General features: G+C 36.2%; 1 protein-coding gene and 1 long non-coding RNA gene across 33 annotated transcripts in view; one reads left to right on the forward strand and one right to left on the reverse strand.

Moving 5' to 3' along the window:
• The window catches only part of NRXN1 (neurexin 1), a 1133918-nt gene that overhangs the window by 203648 nt on the left and 904009 nt on the right, over nucleotides 1-26261 (reverse strand). The window lies entirely within an intron of this gene.
• Nucleotides 2445-9133, forward strand: LOC123580775. Its single transcript, XR_006703451.1, has 3 exons — nucleotides 2445-3324; nucleotides 7916-7971; nucleotides 9005-9133. It is a non-coding gene; the product is annotated as an uncharacterized LOC123580775 (long non-coding RNA).

Below are 26261 nucleotides of genomic sequence, written 5' to 3' on the forward strand. Positions count from 1 at the left end.
CCAAGGTGTTCTTTCTTCTATTGTAGGAACTATGCATTAGGCCAGCCAACTTCCGGAAGAACGAATGTGGCTTAGCAAATGAATCTGAAGGCAAAGGTATTTATGGGGAAATACAAAAGTCTTAGTATTATACTTAACAGGATGTGTCCCTGGATGAGAATACTGAAAAAGCAGTTTGGAGGGTAGGGATTCTCAAACCTTAATGTGTTTAGTGAGTCACCTAAGAGCTTGGTAAAAAGGAGATTCTGATTCAGTAAATCTCGGGTGTGTCTTGAGATTCTAAATTTCTCAAAGCTTCCAGGTTATGCTGCTACTGTCAGTCTAGGGTATAATGCATACAGAAGTCTGATGGATAGGATCAATTTGTTAAATAAATTGTTAAATAATATGAATGTAAATTATATGCAGTTTTCCTCCCTCCCTTGTTCTGGCTTCTTAAGATTATAGGTGGGTATATTAAGCATTTTTTCTTCTTTTCTTTTGTTTTAGACAAAAATTGGGATAGCAATTAGACTATGACATTCTAATTGGTGAATTGTTCATTTGGAGAAAAATTGCAAGAACATGTATCTTCTAAGTAAATTTTCCTTTCTCTAGCTTTTAAAAGTAGCTGAACAAAAGTAGAGTGTGGCTCCGTGTTTAATTTTGTTTTCATCAAATTCAAAAGCAGACTTCATAACTCTTTTTTAGAAACTGTAGTAGTGAAGTGTTGACATACTGGCCTCAAGAACTCTGGGGGTCTCAATGGACTTAGTGGTTAGTCAGTCAGGTGTTCAGATTTTGCTCCCACTGGCTGTAAAATGGATCACAGTGTATTCAAGGACAGACACCTTTGACCATAAGTCTGGAATACATTCTAATTCACCAATAGGAAGGATTTCTATGTCTGCACTAACCCTGTTTAAAGCCAGATTAATTTTTGTTTGCAGAAAGACTGCATTGCAAAAGGTACAATACCCGTGTGCCAATCTATCATTTTTAGTTGGTCTTGAAGACTTTCTGATAAGCTTTAGATTTATATTTGCCAGTAGGCTCAGAAAAGATGTGTCTTGTCTCTGTGACACTGAGACTTTCATGATGCTCACCCAATCCAAGTTAGAATCTTCCCACATATTACTCTGAAAAACAGCGTATCAGAACTTTAGCCAGAAGTAGCCACTGCATCATCTTATTTCCAGGTTTTGTTTTGTCAGAATTTCTAAACATTATGTGCTTTTTTTAAGGCTGGGTGTGTTGAAAATGTTTTTTTTTTAAGAAAATAATAAAAAATCAAAATTCATTGATTCTACATATGGTACACTTTTTCTGCTAAATGTGTTCCTAAGGTAGACACTTTAAGGCTTTCGTCTATTTGGGAAAATATAAGCAGAAGTTACAATTAACTGTGCATGTAAATCCTTCTAAAAAGCCCCCAAAGAAATTGCAAGTTTCTCCTTGTCCTTTATCCGAGCTTTCTTTGTCATGTGTAAAGCCTATGGCAGGGATTAGGGAGATGCAAAACCTTACAGTAAACAGAGAAAGGTTCAAAGAGGAGGCCCATAAAAAAAAAATCTATCATTTGAATGTAAAACGTAGAAAATGTCTTTTCCAGATTGAGTGGCAAACATAGTAAAACACTGTAATCCTAGCTCAAGAGATTTTGTTTCAAAATCCTAATTCAGCTAATAAAGCAAAAAGGAAGCAAAATATATGAATGTATCACAAAGCCTTCTAGTTCACGTATCAATCCTTGCAACTGCCACCTAACCAGGATGTTTTCATGCCATCTTCCTGTATTTACCTGAGTTGTTTTTGTTTTTCAGTTTTGCTCTTTTTAACTTTTCCAGTAGCATTTGTGAAAACTGATACAAAATATGCAGTCTTGTAAGTATCACAAAAAGGCACTTTCATGAGTTTTTTAGAAACATGTTTTTAGAGGCGCCTGGGTGGCTTGGTGGGTTAAACACCAGACTTTCAGCTCAGGTCGTGATCTCACTGTGGATTCTAGCTCCGGTGCTGACAGCTCAGAGCCTGGAGCCTGTTTCAGACTCTGTGTCTTTCTCTCTGCCCCTCTCTCCACATGCAGTTTCTCTCTCTCTCAAAAATAAATAAACATTAAAAAAAAGAAACATGTTTTTAATTCAATGAAAGAAATATCCTGTTATATTTTCACATGTGCACACAATTAGTTCTCTGTAACCCATCATAAATTCTGCTTAGAGCAATCGTTAATAGATTTCTATTGTTGATGAAGAAGCGAACAATAAACAGTAAAAGACAATATTATGTTTGAAATTATTCTCACTTTCCCTGTTTCTCATGTAAATGTAACCTCTGCATATTCTTATTTGTAGACTGCTTTCAAACAAAACATGTATGAGCTAGAGGAAGATATCCATTAAATCTCAAGGTTAAAAAGTATACTTTACTATATACATCTTTATAAAATATGATTAGGACTCGCTCTGGCAAATGTTCAAAGACTCAAATGCACACACATACACACGAAGCATACATGCACACATACTCTTCCCAAAGATTGCCAAAAGCCAATAAAACTATGGGTTATTTACAGTGAAAGAGGAAACAAATTATTAACCACGATACAGTTTATAGCTTATTTTTAGGGATAAACATATTAACTTAAATTCATTCTTAGAAGTGTTTAAAAATAATTACTTTTTAAAATAGGCCTCTGCTATGTAATAGAGATAATGCTATTCACAATGTGAAATATCCATTCCCACTGTCTTCATTTGCTATTTAAACATGAATGTATATTTGATAGGGTCATTGAACTTATGGATTTGACAATAATACATATTCTCTATTTCCTTAAATATTATCTCCTATTTGGAATTTATTATAACACAGATTCAGTGTAAGTCACGAAAAACTAGTCCTTTTAATATTTTTAAATGAAACCTTTCACTTACTCTGTCCTCCTGAATTCCACGAAACGTTTATTTCCATTAAAACATTCTAAGGAAATTTGGGTTAAGCTACTGATCATTTCATAAGATCCAGTGATTAAGAGTGGCTTTGATTAATTGCTGACATTTGAACTTGCAGTGGGATAATAATAAGTGGAGTTAACATTTACTAAGCACTTAGAGCAGGATAGACACCATTTTAAGCACTACACTTACCTCATTTAGTCCTCACAATAACTAAACAGATTATGTAATAATCCCCACTTTATAGATGTTGAAGCGAAGTTACAGAGAATTTAGCAAAGATCATACAGCCAGCCAGTGGCAGAACTTGAATTCACACCTTCTTCCTTGTGTTTCAACTACCTTAAACATTTGCTGCTCAGAATACAAGCTTCTTATCCAAGACAGTGTAAGTAAAGTACATGAGGGATACAGACTGTGATTCTTTTGGTTGGGAAGGAAGAAAACATCCTAGTGACTTATTATTAATGTTTAGTGAGATTGAATCATTGATGTACTTGTAGTAAATCTAAAGCAAACCACAAAATCTAGACCTTTCCTAAAGATTGTCAAAGGTCAATAAAACTGTGGGTTATTTATGGTGCAATAGGAAACAATGTGCAGCAGAAATGGAGTAGCGCCTATTAGACAAACAAAGCGAGAGGGCAATTTTCTTTAGAGAATCTCCTCAAAAATCTTTGGAGAGGAAGTCGCACCGTCAGTACATTTTCATAAAAAGTATGCTTGGTGATAACATATGCTGAACACAACCGAAGGCAGTCCTTCAAGTCTAGACAGCCAAGCTGCACTAGAGCAGAGACTCTTGCTGTTTAAATATCCTTTCAAAAAAGAAAAAAAAAATCCATTTGTTTACCAAAATCTATTCACACTTGTGGAGAAGCTTCTTTCTTCACTTATCTGAATGTGACAATGAATCAAAGTATATTCTCTTCTGTTACCAGATGTGATAATGGAGAAGCTCAGATTCTCACCAGAGGCTAGCTAGAGGAAGATGTCTTTTCAGTGCTTTTGGAGAGGAAAGGCTAATTTTTCCAAGTAAAAATGCCTCCCCGAGGAGATGTGTTAATGAGGTCCAGAGCAATGCTTGACACTTGACTATGCTAATTATCTCAAGCCAACTAGCAAAAAGTTCTTTTTCAGGTGTCCTAGAGATCACCCACATGAATTGTAATCTCTTCCCCACTTGCTATTTTCACAAAACACAGGGCTTTGCTCTTCCTGTTTGGCTGTTGTGAAGGCATTTAAATCTCATCCGACATGAAGTGCACAAATGGGAAAAGTGCGTTGAGACCACTAGCAGCAGATTGCTTGTTCTGGGTGGGTTCTGCAATACTTGTTGGGCAAAGATTAACTTGCAGTTACCAGATATGGCATCCATTAACATATGTTCTTGAGACACCAGACATCTTTTATTGAACTTGGGGAACAACAGAAACAAAAGGCAAAACCTCTGGCCTCCTACAGCTTTCATTCTAGAATGGGGAAACAAAGTTACTTGGATAAGTACATGAAATACACAGTATGTGATCTGGTAAAAAAATAAGAAAGGAGAAGAGGAAATGTTAGTAAATAGCACTGCAAAACACACTGGCAAACACCTTACTAAAAGATGACTCCATGAAGATCACAAGTGGTGAGGTAAAGAACTGTGTGAGTGTCTAGAGGAAAAGGGTTCTGAGTAAAGGAAAGATCACGTACAAAGGCTTGGAGATGGAAGCAAACATGGCATGTTGAAAGAGGCAGTATGGTTGGAATAGAGTAATTAAGAAGTAAAGAGGTGTGTATGAGTGTGGAGGCAGAGGAAGATCATAAAATCATATAGGAACTTACAGGTCAGTGGAAGAATTTGGGATTCTACCCTGAGTGATATGGCTAGCGGTATGTGGGGGATTTTAAGCAGATGACCGATATAATTATGATTTAAATTTTTAAAAGATCATTCTTAACTTCTTGGGAATAGAATGAAGTACAGAGAAGAATTAGTAGGCTATTGAAATAGTGAGAGGTGGTTAAATTTCTATTACATTTTAATTATAATCAAATCATGTTAAGATAGAGACAACCAGATTTGCTGTCATGTTGGAAATGGGATAAAGGAAGAACTCAAGATGACCTCAGTGTTTTTGGGAAAAGCAACAGTATTGAATGCCAACTTCTGAGATAGCTAATATTGTAGAAGGAGTATACTGGGAAAGGAATATCTGATTAATTTTGGACAACTAGAGTTTGTACAGGATTGGGTAGTAAATTGGGGATATAAGTCTAGATCTAGAGATCAAATATGAAGGCATCACATAAAGATGTTGTTAAAGTCATGAGAGAGAATGGGGTCCAGGGGAAGGAGCATAAAGAGAAAAGAGATGGGACTCAGCTCTAGGACTCAGGACGAGGGTTCTCTACTAATTAAACATCAGAAAAAAAAAAAAAAAAACAGAAAAAGAGACTGTGAAGAAGCAATCAAAGAAAAAAAGTCTGTGGTCCTAGAAACCAAGTGAAAAAGTGTTTTGCAAAGGAGGGAATATTCAACCATGTAAAATGCTGCTAGTAGACTATGAAGAGACTAAAGATTGAAATTGATGGCTACAGTTGACCTTAATAAACATATGGGATATAATATTTTCCCAACTAAATCCTACACTCCTAGTGGCCACAAATAGGCAACTGAAACTGAGAGTTCAATCTCAAAGTTATTTTGTGCTTACTTTGCCTAACCTCCGAACATCATTTTTCATGTAATTTATATTTCAGTATATATCACAGGTAGCTTCTCAAGAAAGCCCATTTCTTCTCATTATTAACACATGGAACAAGACCAAAATAATAGGACCATAAATTTTTAGAAACAAAAGTGATCTCAAAATTCACCTATTGGTCAATCTTATTACTTTACCTAATGAAAAAGATAGGCTGACACAGGGTAAATGATTCACCCAAAAGTGCAACAGAATCCACTACGCCTATATTTCAACTTATTGATCTTCCCCTCTACATGCATATTAATTTGGATTAATTTAACAAACTAGATTATAGGCTCTTTTAAGGCTGGCATGCTTTCTTATATCCATAGTGCCTAGCACAACAAAGAATGCACTTCAGAACCTTACTGTTTTTCCCCTCCTCTGTCACTAGTCCCTGACAACCATTCTTCAGATTTTTTTCCCTATAGTTCTGCATTTTCTAGAATGTCTTATAATAGAAATCATATATATTATTATTTAGTGTTGTGTTGTGAGTAAATATATACCAAATTTAACTTAAAATGTTTGAAATAGATCTTTTACCTTCCACTACCACAATTTTGGTCTTAAGACATTCCTCAAAGACCATTTCATAATCTCTTGCTGTGACCTCAGTATCTAGAAATTCTTTAGCTCCTTTGAATTTATTCAACCATTGATTCATGACTCATTATACATTCATTAATCAAGTACTTATTATCTTTATCAATATTCACGTTTTGCTGTTGTTATTTGTGCATATATTTGTGTGTCTAGGTATACATATATGTGCATATATGTGCACATATATATAATGTACATATGTGTGTGTGTGTACATATATCTCCACACACACAAAGATTCCCACTTGGAACTGTCTATATTTCCTTATATTCTTATTAATACTCAGCACAGTGCCAGTGACTGTAATAGTCCTATATTCAATATTTCATTTATTGAAAATGTGGCAGCAACATTAACCATCAAATCACAATGTTGATTCTCAGCAGTCCTAAATTTCAGTAGTAGCATTTGAATGTAAAATTAGTACACTTGAATAAAATCTACATTATCTTCTTTTTTCATTTAAAATCTCTTAGTAGCACAGACTTATATTTCCAGAGTTTTCTCTCCCATGTGCCTTTAAGCATATAAGATTAGATGGCTGGCCTTGCACCAGAAAGCAGGGCTGACAGGATATGAAATCCTGGGGATAACAGGGATCTAGCTATTTCTCTTTCAAGACATTTTTTTTTTAGCCAGAAACTGAAAAGGCAGATGAAACTGGGACAACCCAGTGACAAGAAAGAGAGGAAAGATCATGTCTTTTTCCACAAAAACATTTTAACTAAGATTCTGGCTTTAATATTAATATTTTTGGTTACAGTTAAGCTTTAAAGTTAATGAAGTTCTCATTTATATGCTGATCTAGGGACATGAATGCCAAGTTACAGATGGGATGGAAATTAGAAATAAAGAAAATTAAAGAAAAGAAAATGGAAAATATGCCCACAGAGTTGACCACATGTACACATATGCCCACATTCATGCCAGGGTAATATGAGAGAACCTGGATACTATTTGGATGTGAGTTTTTTGATGAAGTTCAATCTATTTATCATTGTGTGTGTGTGGTGGGGGTGGGGGGGGCTTTTTTGTGGTATAACCTAAGAACTTTTTTTTACCAAGGAGTAGTTATTCTTTTGTTTGCTTTGGAAAATTCTGAGTGACTTTTGAGTGACCTGTTTGCTGCGTTAGGAAATATGCTGCTTTATTCTAGAGACCATAGAACAGAAGAGAGGAAAACAACAATAGCAAAGGAAGCGAAATTACAGTGTTTAGAATAAAAATGTATTTGATCCATTTTGGCCCCTAGACTGACTCTTAAAAGGCTACCCCTAGGCAGGATTGTAAACATATATAAAACATTAATACATTAAACATTAATACAAAAATTGGCATATTAAGAACACAGCACATATAAGAGTATTGCTCTTTCCCTGCAGATGTTTGATTGACCTTGACTAAGTGTCAAGAAAACACCTTCCGTGTCTTTTTTTTCCTGACTATAACTCACCTTCCTTCATAGTTAAGTATTGTTCCAACACTTACAACATAAGCTCTGGTCAAGTGTTAGCTACTGGTGCAGTTCTGCAGATAAAAGAAAAATTGTCTTGTAATACACTAAACATGGGAGATCCCTGGTTGAAGAAACAGTTGCTACTGCTGAGACAACTGATATAGTTGTACTTTTTTTTGTAGATTTCCAGAAATACAACTTGAGCAAAGCCAAGACAGAATGAAAACAAAAGAAGGAGGTGAATAATTCCCTGTCTATGGAGTCAGTATATTTTATTATTAGATGTTCATTCTCAGGCTACAATGGAAAATACTTGAAGCAACGGGAGATCAGTTTTCTTTTGTTTTTTCCCCTTTTCTTTTCTTCCAGCGTGTGTCTCATTAACATTAATAGAAACTGTGCCCACAAAAAGCCATTAACGTTAATGGGAATTATGCATAGAAAAAGCCTTAGATTCATTTTTGGTCTTTTAAGGAGCTTATGTATTGCTGCCCATCCCAAAAACATAGGATGGGAAACTACTAATCACATTTTGTCTCATCTCTTTAAATTAGATATTTCGTTAAATTATATTTAATAAATCCTGAGTTGGAAACAGCACAAGGAAACTCAAGCTGCAATAATATTTACTCTCCCAATAAGCCAAGAGCTTTCACAAACCATGTATCTAACTGAAAGTCACTGGGCAAGTTATATGACCATGATTCTCACGAGCATCCTCTTTGTGCTAGCAATTAGGCTGTCTGCCAGGAGTTGAAATGATTAGCAGTAAATATAAATTTAATAGTTCTGCTTTGCAGTTCCCCAGTCACTCCTGGTCCCTCCAACCACGGGGATGATAATGGGAATCAGAGCCTATCAACTGAACATATGACAATAACTGAATCTGAATTAAAACATGGGGGACCCCTAAAGGGACAAGGTAAAGTGAAAAACAACAACGCATTTTTTTATTTAATACCCACTTCACCTTTGTACCAAACACTGCCCTCATTAAAAACAAAAAGAGCAAAATTTACAAGCATTATTAAATCGTAAATGACCTATAAATTTTCAAAATCCTGCCTGACATGGTGTGGAATTTTTTGCCCCTTGAAATGGCGTGATGAAAAATGTTTTGATTTTGAATATAGTTCTGCCTATCTACTTGAGTTACTCAGAGTTGGGCTTTCTGAGATTTACCAGTATCTTCTCAGCTTCTTTGATATCATCGTCAAGGTTCCATAGAAAACTGGCAATAGGTTACTGTTTTAATATGTCTTCTTTTCTAGATACCTTACTAGATTTCTTATCATTCATCTGTCAATATAAAAGATACAAAAACTGGAAGACAGCAAAGACCAGGAAGTCTTAGGACTGTGCTGTAGAACTACAATGAAATAAATAAATATGAAAGCTTTTATGCTACTTTGTTTTTATACTACTTCAATCATAGTAAAATATTCTCTCACATTTTCTTCTGGGTATAATAAAGAGCAGATAAGGTAAGAAGCAAAACTAAATTGGTCAGGAGAAAAAAGCAGTTTTAAGGTTGGCCTGATGGCAAAGGACTTGTAAACAGTTCCCAAGGAGCACCACGCAGAGATGAACCTAGTAAAAGGAACTTCCCTTACTTCACTCCCTTGGGTCCTTCATTCTTCATTCTTATCCTTTCATCATAGATTTCCACATGTAAAATGGCTGAAAGAGGGGTTGTCTTGGTAACAGAAAAAAAATAAGATACATGACACCTTGATCAAATATTTATAAGGTGCCATGTTAAGCAGAGAGATCTTTGAGAACTGGGATGTTTGTCTTACTTGATGTCGCCTGGCACATGATGGAAGCTAAAGTTAACAAAACATATCTGAGAAGACGTGAGGTTGATGGTACCATGGCAAGTCATAGAAATGTGGGAAAATAAAAAGAGAAAGACAGTGAGTCATAAGGACATCTTTCTTCTCCTGCATCCAGCTTTTTCTTGAATCCATTAGCCAATACATTTGCTCTGATGCTTCAGCCAGGTTGAGTTAAAATTTCCCCCATTTTGCATTAAAAAGAATCTTAGCTAATACAATAACATCAGGAAGCATGTGGGCAGAAGCTTGACCATCTCACTGCCTTTTGGCAATGAAAGGCAGGATTTAAACAACAAATATTTATACAGATGGAGTTCCAAGATGTGGATGATTTGCCTCTTAGGAACGTAAAGTAGGAGTGAAATTACTCTCATTTTGCTTTCTGCATGCATTTTTGATGCTCAAAAAGAATACCATGGACAACACGAATTTAAATCCAAATACTCCTAATAAACACACAGTTAAAAAAAACGAATATACTTATCATGAATAGCAAACCAAACTGAAGCAAATTAATCCTCAAGGTGGTAAAACTCAAAGAAAACCTCATGTTTTTGATGATGTCTTTGTTGATGGCACAGAAAGCCAAAGAAAGGAAATTATTCTATTTGAAAACCTCAGTTTTACAATATTTATTTGAAAACTAAAGCAGTTTGTCTTAAAGTCCTACTTATATAAAACTAGAGGGAAGTAAAGTCGGCTTTCTTTGCTTAAAGTTCCTATCACCTCTGCTTAAACTGAATAATTGGATACAGTTCTGACTAGTCCAAATGCACACTCTCCTAAAGTTGAACATAATTTAGTGAAGCAAAGATGGTAAACTTTACTGCCTTGGCATATTTCTACTGGAATATAACTAAAAGGGTAGTTTTTCCCACAGAGAAAATAGATTAGTAGAAAATTAAAGTCAATTTTATATAGAAATTTTGTATTAAAATAAAATAATGGTCAGATACTCAGGGTGGAGAACTAACATGTTAAAGAAGAAAATTATTTTGCTTGAACAATTTATTTGCTAAGTTTCATGAACCATGCTCCATGCGTCATAATGAAAAACTAAATTAATGATTCAAACATACAGAGACACTGGGATGAAATGTGAAAATCAAGTTGATGGACCAATCTGCTTTCTTAAAAAAATAAAATAACAGAGGCACCTGGTCTGGCTCAGTCGGTGGAGGATGTGACGCCAGGTGGTGAATTTGAGCCCCACATTGGGTATAGAGATTACTTGAAAATAAAAATCTTTAAAAATAAAAAAATAAAATGTAAAAAAAAAAGTCTTTATAGGCTTACCATGAAAAAATAAGAGAGGACCTATTTTGGGCCACATTAGGATTATGTACTGTAGCTACTCAAGTATTTAGCCACCCTATAAACAGTTCAAATAAAAGCCAATAAAAATATTCGGTGTACCTGGGTGGCTCAGATGGTTGAGCACCCGACTTCAGCTAAAGTCATGATCTCACTGCTTGTGAGTTTGAACCCCACGTTGGGCTCTGTGCTGACAGCTCAGGGCCTGGAGCCTACTTTGGATTCTGTGTCTCCCTCTCTCTCTTCCCATCCCCTGTTCATGCTCTGTTTCTCTCTCTCTCTCAAAAATAAACAAACATTTTAAAAAATTAAGAAAAAAAAAACATTGCCCACTTTATTTGACTTAAATATGTCTTTATTGGTCCATATTAAGAGAAGCTTATTCCTTCCTGCAACCATTTTTCAGACATAACTTGGACACCTCTGAAACCCACTTTAATTCTGTAAGATTCTAGAATTATTTGGATGTAAATATTCAATGGAGTAAAATTAGAAGAGATTTTCAAAAATGTGTTTCTCAGTTTGGGTTGAAAAACTAAGCATATTCACTGTAAATCTTTAAGAGAACGGTATTAACGTAGCTCCTTCCTAACTTCGTTAATCATTAACACTTCTGTCCTGGAGCATCCTGAGGGGCTAGAGTTTCAGGGACGATCCCTTTGACTATCACTGACAAACAAACCTTACTTCTGAGTTTATGATTGTGGATAATGAATTAGTGTTTTCTTTGGTAAATGTGTATCTTCAAGACGTAACCAGTCATGCAATCACTAGCCAAGCCCAATGTTGAAATAGTCACTACTTCCCAGTTTAGGTTTGGGTGTCATGAAGATGGGAGTGACCCTCCTCGAGGACAGAAACCTTGGCAATGTACATCTCTATGATTCCCTAAAGTGCTCTGCACAGAATTGACACTAAGCTCAATAAATGTTTTTTCAATAAAGGAAGAAAGGCTCTGTTGCCGCTTATAGTGCAGAAGAGTTTTCATCTTCAAAGCCCTTTATTCACATTAATTCAGCTATTTACATTTTGCTGATGGGTAAAGCCTGAAGAGGCTAAATGGGCTGTTAAAGGCCAGAGAGAGTAAAACCCTGCCTGTCAGGAATTAAAAATTTGCAATTACTGATTTCTACTCCCATGCCCAAGGCTTTATTCAGGGGGGAGAAAAAAGGACAAACATCTAACAAAGGCCTGGTAGATATTGGTTAGTCTACTGTTAGGATAAGTCAATAGTAGTTAAAGAAATAAATGGTCCCAACAGCTCTATCGAACAGGTATGAAGAAAAAGTTCGATTTGTGGTGGTTTTGAGCATGTGCGTTTTGATACACATAGGGATGCAGAATTACCTATTCCCATCTGCAGTTCTAAAACAACTTCCAGCTGCCATGCGTTGTTTACACAGGAATTGAAATACATTTGACCTAAACTTTATTTTGCTCTTGCCAAAGTGTGCTAATTGTATAGATCCCAGGGCGGTGGGAACATCATAATTTCAAAACAGACATTAAGGCATTTAAAAATCCATGGAAGTGAACTTAAAGTACACGTGGAGATGGTCAAGTGTGTACAGTTATGCTACTTCATATGTTTCTTCATGAGCTAGTTCACATCCTAAACTCTTGCCTCTTTAAAATATCTTATTTTGCTGTGAACTTCAGGACAAAAAAAAAAAAGACTTCTTGGTCATATATTGCTTTAGTTCTCAGTCGTGTTTCCTATATTCCTTGGAGACCTTGACTTTCTCAGAGTAGCTTCCTAGAAAAAAAAGTGATGCAAAAACCTAGCGTCTATAGATCCTGTAAGAGAGTATGGAGAGAAGTCCAGTGAGACAAAAAGTCAGGGAAGTTCTAAACCTCAGGATTTATGGGCTCTTCTTCCTTGCTGTCTACTTCTATCTATCCTGCCTGCTAAGATCTATGCAATTTAAGCCTTAAGGAATGGCTACCTTTTACTCTCAAAGTAACACTTAATGGAACAAAACAGAACATATTTCCACCTAGCTGATGACATTTGCTGTGTGCCTAACATTATACTTGGTTTGGAAGTTGATATCTTAAGGAGAGGGCAGGGGTAGTACCAGGGAGGTAGTGAGGATATTGCTAATCAGGACCAAGAGTATAAGGACTGATCTAAGACAAATAGATCTGTCAGGTGTCAGATGCAAGCAGCAAAGAATGCTGCCTTATGAAGTTGGATATAACAAATCTCCATGCAGCTGGCTTAAGATTGGACTGGCAGGTTGAAGATGTAGGGGAAACACCTGAGGCAAGCTGTTGGAACAGGGCAGGACTGACATCCACAGGAACCCTTTGTTCTTAGGTTATATATGGATTGGGAATGGGTCTCTGTACAATCGACAACATGGAGGTTGTTGACTAGTGGGCAATCTAGATTGCAGAAAAGATCAAAAGAGAAGTTAAGGCATGAAAATTTGTCAGATCAGAACAACTACTAAAAATCCTCCAGGGGAATTAATTGTGTTAATAACTTGGGTGGAGTAGATATGGCACACCACTACACCCATAGTCTTCACCAGCCTACAGGGTGCTATATGGACTCTTTTCCAGGTGCACAAGGATCTGTTAAAATCCTAATAATTTTTAGATTCTGATCTGGAGCGACAATTCAGGAAAAAGTTAATAAGTCAGTTGGTGCCCTGGAAAAGAAAGTTAAATTAAAGCCATGGGCAAGGAAGAAGGAAGATTTCTGTTTTGGGCCGGGTAAAGAAAGGCTTTCTCATGGGGGAGATCTTATAACCACATAAACGCTCAAGAGGTCATAGACTTCCAGAGCCGGAAGTGTCTTCGTTATCACCTGAAAAAAATTTGCTATTTGCAGCTATGGAAACTGAAGCTTTGAGGAATTATTTTTCCAAATCACACATCTCACTGGCAAAGCCAAGACTTGACAACACTGTTTTGCTTATGTCTTGAACTCCTCTTTATTTTGGAAACCTTCAATGAAGCAGAACACCTAATAAGAGTTAATTAGGAACAGGTACAGCTGGGGCCTTCTCCTGCCTGGCTACTTGAAAGTAATTAAACATAAAGTCTGATTCAAACAGAGAAGGCTACTCTGGTATATCCTGGGAAGATGAATGTCTAGATACAGAAACCTCATGCTATCAAGGCAAAGAATTTCAAGGTAGTCCAAAATTAAGTCAACTATTCAAGTAATATCACTTGTGTGGTCTGAATTTAGAACTATAATTTTTTTCTGAAAAGCAATAAAAAGTGCTTTGAGATTTAGCTGCCCATACTAATCAAAAATAATTGGTGGGGTGTGGGGGTGGCTAAGTCAGTTAAGAGTCCAACTCTTGGTTTTGGCCCAGGTCATGATCTCATGGTTCATGAGATCAAGGTCCATGTCCAGCTCTATGCTGATAGAGCAGAGGCTACTTGGAATTCACTCTTTCCCTCTCTCTCTCTGCCCCTCTCCAGCATGCTCTCTCTCAAAATAAATAAATAAACTTTAAAAAATTAATTTGAAAAATCATAGTACCAAGAAAGAGGTCTTTCCTTACCACATATCTAACAGAGATACATGGTCACCATTAAAGATATTATGCAGAACTGATTCAATAAAGATTCCAGGTAATAGAAAACTGAACGAAATTTCTTATAAAGTCAGTGCCTTGCTGTGGAATGGGTTCCACAGCATGGCACACAAACTACTAGCAAAACTCTATTAAGAAAACCCTCACCACGCTTCAAGCAGTCATTTGATAAAATGTAGACCAAGTGTTGATTACCAGTCTGGGGACCAAATAAGTAGATTGCAGGAGGCAGACTCCCAGCCCTATTCCAAAAGTGAGACATTGACACAACCCCCAGAGTCATTGCTTTTTCCTAATCCCCTTTCTCTCACCACACACACATTTTCCTCCTAAATCTCCTAGCTGCAAACATTGCTTAATGATGTCTACTTTATCCCTTTTACACCCACAAACTCAGTCCGGGGTTGACTATTTTGTGATATCATCATTGATAAAAAAAAGTCCAATGGCATTAGAAAATCCTGACATAACACAGCTGATATACACCTGGCTGGTAATTGCTTAAAACACCAGAAGAGATGGATGTTTAATCTATTCCTAAAAATCTGAGCAAATGGCATTTTACCCCTCTGCTATTCCTCCCCCCCCCACCACCAATTCCTGCTAGTTTATTGGAATGTTTTGGACAAGAAAGCAAAAATATTACACTTCATAATAGAATGTGGGCTTCTCATTCCAATTCTAAGGCTGTCATGAGCAGTTGCAAGGCAACAGCTTACTATTATTTAAGATTAGGCTGAATTCTTGGTATTAAACAGAGGTATTGATTCATTCGTTGAATAAATATTTATTGAGGTACTCTACTAGACACTGGATAACTTGGTAAAATAAAAAAAATAGCTGGTAAGAAACATTTTTCTACAAGTCATTACAAGAGACTTAAGGATAAGGATAGAAGAAATATTTTAGGGTTGGGGGACACCATATCCAAATACTGTAGCAGAAAAAAACACATATTGATTTTTTTCTTACAAACTATAGAGTATAAACAAGCTGCCTACTGATGTCTGATCAAAGTAAAGGCTATGATTATCTTGGTTGTAGTGTTTTAAAATTTCATTGTAGAAAAGAAGGATATTTATGGATTCACTCATCGGTTTATAGTCAAATAATTCTACTGAGGAGAAAAAAAAGTATTCTTGCAAGAAAATTGAGACATAACATGGGTAATGCAAAGCCTACATTTAATCTTGGCCAATTCTATTGTCTTATATTTTGTGTAGATGTCAAACATATCAGTGAAAAGAAAATGGTCCACAAATGCAGCCCAGGGACTTGGCCTACTTTTCCTACTCGCCCAGTCTTCAAAACAATAGATATTTATTCTCTTTTCATCTCTAAAATACTGTCCAATTTTCTCTGACAATATCTCCTGCTAGGAAAAGTAAAAGGAAGAAATAGTTAGAAAGTTCATCTTCTAATTAAGTTCTCCCTTCATAAAATCATTTACTTAATTAAGTTGCTATGCAGCTACACAAAACCAACACATTTCCCCCCCTAGAAATGAAGGAAGCTGAGTAGGGCTGAGTTGCACAGAGAGAAGAAATAAAATTTCCTGAGAAGAATAAATTGTTCAGAGTGAGGTGGGTAAAGTTCCCAAGTCAAAGAATAAGTTTATTCAAAGTAGTTATTCAAGAAATCCTGAAAGTGATCTAAATTCAAATTTCCTTTTGTTTTGCCAGGAGGGCTGATTTAGGGATAGAACATGATGGGCTTTTATGACACATCTTCTGACTTCATTTAACATTGTTAAAATATTTCTGTCTCTAATATTATAGCCTGTAACATACTAAAAGACTCAGATTATTTATTTTTTTAATTTTTTTCCATTTATTTATTTTTGAGAGACAGAGAGAGACAGTGTGAGCAGGGGAGGGACAGAGAGAAAGGGAGAAAAAGAATCAGAAGCAGGCTCCAGGCTCAGAGCTGTCAGCACAGAGTCTGATGAGGGGCTCGAACCCATGAACCATGAGATCATGACCTGAGCCGAAGTTGGACACTTAACTGACTGAGCCACCCAGGAGCCCCTCAGATTATTTATTGATTGATTCAGAAGGCACCATTCCCTAACAGACATTTGATGCCTTTCCACCTCCCTAGAAAGGGTGTGAAGGAGTCACTGATGTACAAATTACTCATAGCATTTTGCTGTAGCTTTAAGGCAAAGAGAAAGAAATGCCTTTGCCCTAATCAGGCATGACAGCCATGAAATCCTATGTGCAAACTGAATATCAAACTGATATTATTTTTACTGTCCAAAATGCATTATCTGGAAGAGTGAATAAATAAAAAATAATAATTAGTTTGTTATGGTCCCAGCCAATAAAAGGAGAAATCAGACAGAATAAATATAGAGCTACCCATTTGTACACATTTGGGAACGGATAAATGACCTCACTGTAAGTCTGCAGAAACATGGAGAATTAACCTTCCAAAACTAGAGAAAGAATCAATGTCTTTTAACTTTGCTTATTGAAATTGCAAATAGGAACACATTTCTAATTTGTGCTAAACAAAGAAACACACCAAAGAACCTAACAGAAAGTACTTATAACACTGTCACTTGAAGATTTTGTTTTGACAACATTGAAAGGTAAGAGACAAACCAACTACATTTTCTTTACTTGTGCCAGAATGAATTTATCAAATGCAACTAACCCTAGACTTATGCACACCAAAGCTTTATTTGGTACTCACCACTCACATACTTTCAGTGGTTGATTAGTGAGCATTTGTGGACACGTTTGTTCTCAGCATGGAGCTACTAACACATTTGAGATTAAGGCCACAAATGATGACCCATCTCTCCAGAAAGTTTACTGATCAAGTCATTGATCATTGGCTGTCATGATATCCCAAACAAACCTTTCTTGATTTAGTCAGAGAATCTTGTTCTACCTGACCGAAACTAGATTTCCCACTTGCGTCTGTCAATCAAAATTAAAAAGAAGAAATGTAGTGACTTTAATTTCTTTCTAAATCAGGACAAAACTTCCAAGTCATTATTAACTAGTCTACCAAAAATACAGTTCTCATTTAGTCAATTCAGCTCTTCTTAATTATTCCCTGTGTCAAAAAATAGCCTGCCTGCCACTCATAAAGTCATTAGCTGGAGAGAAAAATAAATTTGATTTTGATTAAGAGTAGAAGAGATGGTAGGCTGTTTATGAAAGAATGATTGAAAAGTTATACTTTAAAATGAAAGAAATAAAAACTCTGTTTTGTTGTCCTATTTACAGTTTTTGTTTTTTGCCTGAAACAAATTGATTATTCCTCTGAAGGAGAAAGAGACATTTGACTTTTTCATGTTACTTTCACTTACTTGATTGGACCTGTATAATTCTAAGTCAAACTAGACCATCTTTTTCTAACAAAAAGTTGTCATTAAAGAATATTGATGCAGTCGTGGGGCACCTGGGTGGCTCAGTCAGTTGAGCATCCCACTCTTGATTTCTGCTTAGGTCATGATCTCACAGTTCAAGAGTTTGAGCTCCACATCAGGCTTTGTGCTGATAGTGCAGAGCCTGCTTGGGATTCTCTCTTTCTTTTTCTCTGCCCCCTCCTCTGCTCTCACTCTCTGTCTCAAAATACATAAATAAACTTAAAAAATATATTGATGCAGTCTTGTAAACTTAAAAAAAAAGAAAAACCCATTCATCATTCTCTTACAAATAAATTTAGTTGGAAACTATAAAGAATTTTTTAAGTATGGAGACTTTGGAAATAGTACTGCATCTAATCTCTCAATTTTGTTGAGCTGGTGTGGGTGGGTGGGGACACAACTGGTTTCCAACACTTAAAAATTATCTCTAGGGGCGTCGGGGTGGCTGTTGGTTAAGCATCTAACTCTTGATTTCGGCTTAGGTCATGATCTTCTGGGATTGAGTCCTGTGTGGGGCTCTGTGCCGACAGTGTAGAGCCTGCTTGGGATCCTCTCTCTCTCTCTTTCCTGCCTTCCCCAACTCATATGCACTCCAAACAAACAAACAAACAAACAAACAAACATTTAAAAAAAAACTCTCTATAGTGAAAACAATGCAAACTGAAAAAAAGATTCTCTATGTCTTCCGAAGGAACCCTTGGTGTTGGGACCTCAAAGGAAAAGTAATTCAATGAGCCATTTGTAACACATCAATACTAATTCCTTAAGTTGTCTGTGGTTAGAAAGAGTGGAAATAACACAAGGAGTTTAGGCAAATCTATGACAACAGAATTGGAATGTTAATTATCACCTCTCACTGTCCTCTGTTAGCGATCCAAAGGTGAACCCCCTTGTTTTATTCTCGTTCTCACACTTTTTACTTATTCTTCTTTTCCAATTTGCTTTAACTTTGAACAGAATTTAATCATTGGCCATAATGACACTAACACTGGCAATTCCTCAGACTATTTTGTAAAATGTGCTGAAACACTTAACAATGATCTTCTTGCAGACTGCACTGACCTCTGATTATTAGGCTGAAGCTATCTTATTTTCTTGTTCCATTCTTCTCTTTACTCAAAAGGTCCCCAAAGAACAACCTTCTGAAGGATAGGAACAATGGTCCCATTAGTTTGTCATAAAACCAAAATGATTCATGTGTTTAATAACACAGAATGTGAGCCATAAAAGTCTGACTTCTCAGTTGGGATTGTTCTTGGAAATGTGGGCCAAAGAAATCAGATAAAAGTTGAGAAGTGAAGATAAAAAGTAAAGAGTCCATTTTGTAAATGTACAACATTCTCAAAATCATATGAAGAGAAATAAAGTTTCTCTTTATTCTACATGGGCCATCATGTGAACCTGAACTAATGTTATTCACTAATGAATGTTATTCCTTCTAGGACAATGACAGTCATATCATTAACCCAAAATATTCATAAATTGAGTAGATAGATGCAACAGTTACTTTTTGCTAAAGTTAAGGCAAAGGTCTGACATACAGTTTAAGAGTGCCTGGGTGGCTTAGCCATTATGATCTCGCAGTCTGTGGGTTCAACCCCTGCGTCAGGCTCTGTGCTGGCAGCTCAGAGCCTGGAGCCTGCTTTGGATTCTGTGTCCCCCTTCTCTCTCTGCCCCTCCCCCACTCATGCTGTGTCTCACTTTGTCTCTCAAAAATAAATAAGTGTCAAAAAAATTTTTAAAAAGGGGCGCCTGGATGGCTCAGTCAGTTAAGAGTCCGACTTCGGCTCAGGTCATGATCTTGCAGTTTGTGAGTTCAAGCCCCGCGTCGGGCTCTGTGCTGACAGCTCAGAGCCTAGAGCCTGCTTCGGATTCTGTGTCTCCCTCTCTCTCTGCCCCTCCCCCACTTGTGCTCTGTCTCTGTCTCTCAAAAATGAATAAATGTAAAAAAAAAATTTAATTAAAAAAAAAAGGTCTGACATATAGTTGAAATATTCTATTCTTTTCAGTATCCAAGGAGATAAATTCCCAGCTTGCCAATGAGGTCCTGCATTTTTTTTTTTTTAATTTTTCTTAACGTTTATTTATTTTTGAGACAGAGAGAGACAGAGCATGAATGGGGGAGGGTCAGAGAGAGAGGGAGACACAGAATCTGAAGCAGGCTCCAGGCCCTGAGCTGTCAGCACAGAGCCCGACGTGGGGCTCGAACTCATGAACCATGAGATCATGACCTGAGCCAAAGTCGGATGCTCAACTGACTGAGCCACCAAGGCACCCCGAGGTCCTGCATTTTAAAAGAAACAAACACCACCAGTAGTAACCTGGTGAATATTATTAAACCTCACCTACATTTGCTTTGGCACCACGAGCAAATGGCAATGGTTATAGAATTATAGATGTAATTGACAAAGTTTAATTTCACCCTTATTTGACCATGATTCCTTTACTAAGGAAACATATTGTTAAGACCCTCTTCCAAATCAACAGAAATGAGTCATCATGGAAAAAGTATATTTTCCAAGTTTAGCTTTATTTTAATGATAGATAATGGAAGCAGTAACTGAAAGTGGTAACAATATGAAAATATTTAGTTTGAGAAAAATTGGGCCTAAAAAAAGATGGATTCTATCCTGAATTATATCTGAATTATATATATATATATATATATATATATATATATATATATATATATATATATAATCTACACACACACACACACAACTCCTTAAATAAATTTGGTTAGCACGGAGTTTTCATTTTCCTTTTTAAAAAAATTTTTTTTTTTTCAACGTTTATTTATTTTTGGGACAGAGAGAGACAGAGCATGAACGGGGGAGGGGCAGAGAGAGAGGGAGACACAGAATCGGAAACAGGCTCCAGGCTCTGAGCCATCAGCCCAGAGCCTGACGCGGGACTCGAACTCACGGACTGCGAGATCGTGACCTGGCTGAAGTCGGATGCTTAACCGACTGCGCCACCCAGGCGCCCCTCATTTTCCTTTTTAAAAATGAATCATAAGGATATTCATCCAAGAATTATTTATTAAGGGAAAATACCATACACAAAGTAAGTGTCTAATAATGAAGATGTAGATAAAAAACATAGCACAACAGCGTGTTCTTCCTACCTGTAGGACTTTATACTTTAAAATGATTATTATTAAAATTGAACTTATTTCTATCAGCGAAGGCAAGATATGTCTGATTCCAGAGATCAAGAGACACAAGAAGTTTCCACTAAATGTGATACAAATAACATATGCATCACCATCATCTGTTGTGTGTTTTTTTTTTTTTTTTTAATTTAGATTTCCCAGATCTGCTGATTTAGTAACCTCAGCATGTGATCAAGGAATCTTCATTTTTCAGAAGCTGACCATGTCACTCTTCTTACATCTAAAATCTGATAACCACTGTAGCACCAAGTTCAGGATGTTACTAGATATTCTTGTACATCTTAAAGGAATTCTGAAACAGTCCAGGGCACTCCACGTTTATCTAAGCATTTAGGACAGCAATCACAAACTCAAGTGCCTGGGAGGGCCAGACAGCATTTTAAAATAGGAATGGGGAAAAATAGAGCTATTCCGAACAAAAGAGAGTCTTCCCAGTTGGTCTAAAGATATTGGCAGCTACTCACTTCTACTTGATTACGATAAGAATGCAGATCACTTTGTCAGGTACACTGTTTTTTTTTTTGTTTGTTTTTGTTTTTCTTTTCTTTTACATAGTGGAGATACTGATGTTTATGGGAAACATCCTAATTTTTTAAATGTTCATAAGTAATTCAAAATACTTTAAATGTTCAGTAAGCCACTATTTAGGGAAGCAAAACATGTATGGACAGCCTCCAACTCAAGGACAATCAATTTGCAACATGTGATCTTGGTAAACCATCTGAAAAATATTGTAGTATACTCTGCTTTGCCACATATATACTTTCCCCTCCATCTATGATTTCCACATATAAAGCACAGATAGACCTATAATATCAATGCTAGGTGTAGGTACTTTGGAAAAGATAAATATACAGCAATGGACCTATCTACATTACTTGTTGTAAGTAAGACTTCTACTCTATAGCAATGACTAAATCAACTAAGAGTTTCAGAGAAGAGGGTGGTCAGCATAGGGTAGGAAGATTATAGAGGGCTTCCTAGAAAAGGTAATATTTAAATTGAACAATGGAAGGTGATTAAGCTTTTTTTAGGACTTTAAATAACTTTATTAAGATTATAAATCTCCTTTCTGCTAAAAATTTTGTCAGGCCAGCTAATACATACATAATACATAGTAAAAGCCATTTAAAAAATTAGAAGGTGGGGGTGAGGAGTGGACAAAATGGGTGAAGGGAAGTGAGAAATATAGGCTTCCAGTCATGGAATGAATACGTCATGAGAGAAAAGGTACAGCATGGGAATTTAATCAATGGTATTGCAATAGTGTTGTATGGGGAACGATGGTAGCTACACTTGTGCGTATAGCATACAGAGATGTTGAATCACTATGTTGTACAACTGAAACTAATGTAACATTATGTACCAGCTATACTTAAATTTTAAAAAATCTATAAAAATATCAGGAAGGTGAGAATGAAGATTAAGTGAAGTCAAGAATTGAGGAAGGAAGGAAGGAAGGGAGGGAGGGAGGGAGGGAGGGAGGGAGAGAAGGAGGGCAGTGGAAGGGAGGAAGGGAGGAAGAAAGGAAGGAAGGAGGAAAGGGAAGGAGGAAGGAAGGAAGGAAAGAAAAGAAAGAAAGGAAAGGAAGGAAAGGAGGAAGGAAGGAAGGAAGGAAGGAAGGAAGGAAGGAAGGAAGGAAGGAAGGAAAAGAAAGGAAGGAAAAGAAAGGAAGGAAAGGAAGGGAAGGAGGAAGGAAGGAAGGAAGGAAGGAAGGAAGGAAGGAAGGAAGGAAGGAAAAAAAAGGATGGAAATATTAATCTACCATGGAAGGAGAAATAAGAATTATCTATAAATATATAAAAGGGCATGTGGAAAAGAAACCTGGATGAATTAATGCCATTAAATGGGTACAGTTGAGAAAGTTATGTGCTTAAGCACAATGGCAAGAACTCAGGCTAAATAATATGAAAGCAGTTTCTAGCTACAAGGACATTCAGGCAATGGATCATGTTATCAAGGGAACTTACAGACACTCTTGGCTGGAAGACACAAATTTATTATGGGTTGATTTAAGTATAATTAAAATCAGCCCAGACACCAAACAAGGGAGAGAGTATGTAACTTTTAAAAATCTCTTTATTACATATGGACAGAGAAAGCAGCAAATGTATAAATGTTCTACAGATTAATCTTCCTTTAAAAAGCTCCCACTCAACATACCTCTTCCTTGCAAAAATAACTTCAAGTGATTCTATACAACAATCCATCCAAACTTGTGAGTCAGGTATTCCACATCCTCAGTCTGGCTCTATTCTACTGTTTCAACCATTTCTCCTACGCCTTCTAGACACAGGCCATTCACTCTCATTAAACTGATCTATTTCTTCTTTTCTAAAGCTTGCAAGCCTATTGCCAGGCTCAAACCTTGTGTTCACTCAAACTCAAATAACTTAAACTCTCCTCTTCACCAATCTCAATTCTTTTCATCCTTCAGAGCTAAGTTCCTCCTGGAATCCTGGACTCAAAGCTGGCAATTTCTTCTTCTCAGGCCTTGACCAACTATCATTGTCCATCTCCTTCATAGAGCACACACCATGTGATCTCTCTTGCATTTTCCTATTTTATTGTCACATAATGATTGAGTTATCATGTCTCGGCTTCTCATCTAGACTACAATGTCTTTGTTGATGACCATCAGTGCGTTTATACTTTAGCATACATAGTGTTTTGCCCCAAGTATATGCTTAGTGATTTTTTAAATGTATTTACTGATTAACCTTCAAAATATTTTAAAGCTTTATAGAATCCACACTAATTCTAACAAGATTTCAAAAGAATCCTACAAAAATATTCTAATATCCTCCAAAACTATGGCTATATATTTTTTCTTCTTCCATTTCATACATTAAATTAGCATGGATTTCCAAAGCAAAACACTGGTCTCTGAGAGCTATTGACATAATCTTGGTTCCTTCAGTGAGAAAGAAATTATTCCCTATCGCCCTCACTTCAATGTAATTATAGCAGAATTATCTTTCAAATTATAGCCACAGGAATTTTGGAAGCTGATGAAGAGGCTCAATTCAGGAACAGGTTTGGGATCTGCAACACACTCTTCAGTTTCTGCAACAAACTCTCAGTTTAAAACTTAGACAATAGCAGTGAGGGCACAACAAATCAACCATAACCTTCTTTCACATTTGTTGGTTGTTCTTGAACTTTTAGTTTCAAGCCTTACCTGGACCTTGCTCTTCTCAGCTCTATCTATATCTTTGTTCCTTTATTTCATACATGACAATATTCATGGGCCCTGTTAATTTTCCTGACTTCCCAAGACAATAATGTGAAGGAGAAACCACAAAACTAGGGGGAAAAGTAGTGGCACACACAAAAAAATCCCTGGCAGATACTGCCACCTACAGGTGTTATATGGGCACCATGCTTAAGATCATCCTCATCACAATCTCATGAAAGGGGAATCCCATTTGTATGAGGGGTAAAATGGGCATATCTGAATTCCATGGATAAGGAAGAAGTCACTTCTATTAAATCACAACCTTTGATTCAGAGTATAAATGATTATGAGTATGTGTATGTGTGTGTGTGTGTGTGTGTGTATAATATATGTATTTTAATATGTGATTTATTAATTAAACTGGGCCAGCAAAAATTAATAAGGCTGTAAGAAAGAAGATAAAAAAGACATAGAGGGAGTAATAATCATATCATTGATAATTTCTGTCATTAAAAATATATTTAAAAAACACTAGAAGTCACTATTGAAAAGTTTATGAGACACCATATACAATGTGATAGGATGTGAATCTACAGCCCAGCTGTCTGGGGGTTGAAGGTTTTTTCCTCTAATATCCTAAGTTTAAAATTATAGATTAATTATTATAAAACTATCCTTGAAATGAATTGTATAGACCTTGATTTCTTAAATATGTGATGCTTGATATTAACTTGATAATTTAATATCATTATTACAAATGTATGCTATTGGATTGGGAATAAAGAAGTAAAAAATAACATATTTTGAATATATGCTACACAATAAACCTTCAAACCATGATTTTAAAAAGTAAAATTATTTGCAAATAAACTTATAGTAAAGATGCAAAAAAAAATCACAAAGAATCCCATATTCCCTTTACCCAGATTCAGCTATTAACATTTTCCCTCACTTGTTTATTTGTTCTCTCTCTCTGTATACATTTCCCCCACCCCTTCTCCACAAACACACCCACAATTATTTTCTCTTAACCATTTAATGGTGAATTATATATATCCTGGCACTTTACCCCTAAACATTTCAGTATATGTATCCTAATAGAGATATTCTCTTACATAACCACAATAACGTTACTAATAACATACATTACTTGATCTAATTTACCATCTCTGTCCCAATTTTGTCAAATGATCCAGAAAAGACTTCCACACCACTTTTTCCCCTACAGGACGTGATTCAGCCTAGCAGAGCCATAATTTTCTAAAGTCCTTAAATCTGCTTTCTTGGGTTTCTTCCTCTCCACTATCACCACTGCAGTCGAAAGGCCTGACTGTGGGCTGCTCCTATTCATTCTCTTAATCTGCTACTTCCTGTAACATATCTTGGACTCAGAGAAAAGATAAGAAAATATTTTGGAGTTATGAATGGGCTAAGATTAAATACCCAATATATGAGGTACTGAAGACCTTTTCTGTGACTACAGGGCAAGTGAGTTTTGGATATGTATTTGACAGTTCAGGAAAGTTTCTGTGAACCTCCTGGTAAGTGAATTATAGTGCTAAGGATAGGTGAGGCCTTACTTTATATGCTCATAACAGAATTCTGTCAGTGGGTTAAGAATCACAAATAGCCTAACAGACTAAATTTATCACTTTCCTAGAATTTTGGGAAGTTGGAAGAATAATAAAATACTGTCATTGAAAAAACAATCGTGAAATTGATGATCAATAAGCATTAGGTAACTACAAAACAATCTTTTTATGTGTATTTAAGAGGAGAGAGGGAAGAATATTAAACTTGAAGCTATGATAATCACGATTCATTCAAAAAGTATTAGCTGCCATTAGTAACTATGCATTTCCAAGTAGATATTTTGACCTCAGAAGACAACTTAGAAAAAAAAAATATTGTAAAATTTGTGTTGAGATAGTGTTTCAGACATATTGTCTAGTATAGTGAAGTTTATCCTACATAGTGTCAATTTCCTTAAGGTAACAAATTTCCTATCAGGTTGCTGTTTTTGTTTTTGTTTCATATTCACCAAACACTTGGGCAGTCCATTGCAGAGATGAGATTTTCAATGG

This window comes from Leopardus geoffroyi, chromosome A3 (assembly GCF_018350155.1).
Source record: "Leopardus geoffroyi isolate Oge1 chromosome A3, O.geoffroyi_Oge1_pat1.0, whole genome shotgun sequence".
NCBI lineage: Eukaryota > Metazoa > Chordata > Mammalia > Carnivora > Felidae > Leopardus > Leopardus geoffroyi.